We start from the raw sequence: 3,860 nt of genomic DNA on the forward strand, positions 1-3,860 counted from the left end.
CAGCCTCATGAACCGCGAGATCATGACCTGAGCTGAAGTCAGATGCTTAACGGACAGCCACCCAGGCACCCCTGCTTGGGTGCAGAAACTTTGCAGAAACTTTGAATCATACATATATAATTCTAAATGTTAGAAATACTTGCTTAAATGACTGGAAATCTTAGGATATGCTTCAATTGAATAGATGAAGGAGGTTTATTCAAAATCTGCACAAATATATTTTAACACAACTGACAGCACATATTGGTTAGCCTGACAGCTTTCTAATTTCATATAAAACATTTGAGTCTTCATGTTAGGCTTTATAATGGCATAACAGGAAAATGAACTTGAGAGCTAAGGAATGATTTGCCTAAGTCTGGTCCTCTGCAGGCTGGCATCTCAGAGCTGGACTGGTCTCTTCAGACTAGGAGCTAACTTGCTGGAAACCTGCTTTCTGGATCTGAGCTGCAGGCCACTAGCTTGCTCTCCACATCCTACCACTGCAATCGCAAGCCTAGAAACCTCACCCTTGATTGTGGCGGGGGGATCCAGGGCTCTCCCAACTATATCTCCAAAGAAGGAGGGCAGGGCTGGAGGCCAAGGCCTGCCACATCACACAGCTGGGACAGTAGACTTGGACACCAGGCCACAGTCAGGCCAGGGGTGAGACTGGTGCTTCCCTCAGTCCCACAGCTAAGAAGCCTCATAGCCCAAGGAGAGGGGGCTGAGTTCCCCTTTCAGAGCATGACGAATACAACAACCATCCTTAATGCCTGCACACAGTCCAGGATGTGATGGGCAATGGGAGAACTGAGCTCCTTTACTGCCTCTGCTTCTGCAAGCTCTCCCAATACACACTGCCCTGGGCCAGCAGGGCTCGATCTCATCTGCCTGACTGTATTTTAAAAATGAAATGACCCCTTTCACGAAGATGGCGCCAAAGGTGAAAAAGGAAGCCCCTGCCCCTCCCAAAGCCAAAGCCAAAGCTTTGAAGGCCAAGAAAGTAGGGCTGAAAGGCATCCATAGTCATAAAAAAAAAGATCCGCACATCACCTACATTCCGACGGCCCAAGGTATTGCATCTCCGAAGGCAGCCCAAATATCCTCAAAAGAGTGCCTCTCCGAGAAACAAGCTTGACCACTATGCCATCATCAAGTTCCCCCTGACTGCAGAGTCAGCCATGAAGAGAACAGAAGACAACAACACACTTGGGTTCATTGTGGATGCCAAGGCCAATAAGCACCAGATCAAACAGGCTGTGAAGAAGCTCTATGACATTGACATGGCCAAGGTCAACACTCTGATCAGGCCCGATGGAGGAAAGAAAGCATATGTTTGATTGGCTCCCGACTATGATGCTTTGGATGTTGCCAACAAAATTGGGATCATCTAAACTGAGTCCAGCTGGCTAAATCTAAATATAGAAGTTTTCACCATAAAAAAATAAAAAATCATAAATAAAAATAAACATGAAATGTGAATCAGGTGCTTGCAAAAGTCCTGAAGAGGGAGAGGGTGCATGTGAAGTATGTGAGTAGGTGAGGAAGTGTAGGCATGTGAATGTGTCAAACAGAGAAAATACAACTTTTCTTTCTTTGCCTTAGGCTTAGCAAAACACGTTGAGAACAATGACAGCAGTCAAGTCTGCCTGCCAAGTGGGAGCAAACTCAAATGAGGATAACTCAAGAGGGGCTTATTTACAAAAGGACTACTGAGGAAGTGTGCATGTGTGAGGTGTAGGGGAACTCTAAGGAGCGGTGCAGAAAGCACTGGCTAGTCCCAGCAGAGCTATGACTGCTGGATACAAAGGGATGAGACCAGAGGAGGCTACCAGAACCTGGAAAGAGTGTAGAGCAAGTTACCTCAAGAAGAGCTATGCTTCATTTATGGAGTCAGTGAGCCCCAAGGCTCCTTGACAACAAGGACGCCAGGGAATGAGTACTCTGACCTCATTCCCCACCCCATTTCTGCCCAGACTTCCTTCCTCCCTTCCTTCCCTCCCTCCCTTCCTCCCTCCCTTCCTACCTTCCTTCCTCCCTCCCTCCCTCCCTCCTTCCCTCCCTTCCTTCCTCCTTTCCTTCCTACCTTCCTTCCTTTTCTCCCTCCCTCCCTCTCTTCCTTCCTTCCTCCCTTCCTTCCTTTCCTCCCTCCCTCCCTTACTTCCTTCTTTCCTTTCCTCCCTCCCTCCCTTCCTTTCCTCCTTTCTCCCTTCCTTTCCTCCTTCCTCCCTCCCTTTCCTCCTTCCTCCCTCACTTCCTTCCTCCCTCCCTTCCTTCATTTCCTCCTTCCCTCCTTTCCTTCATCCCTTCCTTTGTTTCCTCCCTCCCTCCCTTCCTTCCCTCCCTTTCTTCCCTTCCTTTCTCTCTTCCTTCCTTTCCTCCCTCCCTCCCTTCCTTCCTTCTTTCCTTTCCTCCCTCCCTTCCTTTCCTCCTTCCTCCCTCCCTTCCTTCATTTCCTCCTTCCCTCCTTTCCTTCATCCCTTCCGTTTCCTCCCTCCCTTCCTTCCCTCTCTCCCTCCCTCTCTCCTTTCCTTCCTTCCTTCCTTCCTTCCTTCCTTCCTTCCTTCCCTTTTTCTCCTTCCTTCTTCTTCCTCCTTCCTTCCTTCTTTCCCTCCTTCCTTCTTTCTTTCCTTCCTTCCCTCTTTCCTTCTTTCCCTCCTTCCTTCTTTCCCTTCTTCCCTCCTTTCTTCCCTCCTTCCTTCTTTCCTTCCTTTCTTCCCTCCTTCCTTCCTTCCCTCCTTCCTCCCTCTCCCTCTCTCAAGAGTGCACAAGTGGGGTGGGGGCAGAGAGAGAGAGAGAGCAAGCCCTAAGGGGCTCCATGCCCAGCACAGAGCCTGACCCAGGGCTCGATTCCATGACTGTGAGATTACAGCCTGAACCAAAAACAAGAATTGGACACCCAACTGACTGAGCCACCCAGGTGCCCCACCACCCAGACTTTCTATCTGCTGGAGCCAAATGGAAGTCTGAAAATACAAGAGGCTGTTGAATTTGATCCATTGATACATGTCAGCTTTCTGGGGTGGGGAAGTTGGTAGAGAAAGGAAGAGAGTACCTGCAGGTGAGAACACATCCTTATCCAAAACATTCTCCCTACAGCTCTAACGTTTCTAAGAAAGTTCTACTGGCAGCCTGCTATTGATGTGTCAAGGCAGGAAACACAAAGTAAAAGGAATTATGTATTGGTAATCCTGACTTATTTTCCTGATCTACTGGTGTGTTTCTTCACCACCTTGGCTTTGAGCACCCAAAATTAAGACGAGCATCAGCAGTAGGATGGACAAATTATGGTACCTCCTTTCAATGGAATACTACACAGAAATTTTTAAAAAGAAAATCATGCAACAATATGGAGAATTGTTGCTGACATAATGTTGAGGAAATTAAGCCAGACAAAAGAATACATTCTGTATGATTCCATTATAGAATTTCACGAAAAATAAACCAGTGGCAAATGGGGATCAGAAGAGTGAATATTTTTCTGGGAGAAGGGTCTTGACTGAGAAGAGGGCAAGAAAAATCTTTCTGGAGTCTTAAAACATCTTGACTTGGGTGGTGATCACATGAACATATACATATGTAAAATTTTGTTTAGAATATGCTTAAGATTTGTGCATTTTACTTAGGTAAATTGTACTTCAATAAAATGTATAATAACTGACAGAAATGTATAAACACCTAATATAAAAGTTATAGCATATAATTATATATAATTTTATATTATAAAATGTTAATTTTTATATTTGTTTCAGATGCTTAAAGATGACAAGATACATATAGCAAAGACTCCTGTATTTCCCTTTCCTTTCACTCCCCTCCCTTTCTTCCTCCCTCCTTCCTTTCCCAGTTACTTGTTTTCATAACTTTGGTTCATGGGG

The 3,860-nt window shown here is 45.9% G+C and overlaps 1 pseudogene; it reads left to right on the top strand.

Annotated features, from left to right (window-relative positions):
* On the top strand, positions 1-2,022 carry LOC124515203 (60S ribosomal protein L23a-like; annotated as a pseudogene).
* Positions 2,023-3,860: the final 1,838 nt, after the last annotated feature.

The sequence above is a fragment of the Lynx rufus genome, unplaced genomic scaffold (assembly GCF_022079265.1).
Source record: "Lynx rufus isolate CCGP_SWC_20201006 ecotype Redwood Valley unplaced genomic scaffold, mLynRuf1.p SCAF_2, whole genome shotgun sequence".
Taxonomy (NCBI): Eukaryota; Metazoa; Chordata; class Mammalia; order Carnivora; family Felidae; genus Lynx; species Lynx rufus.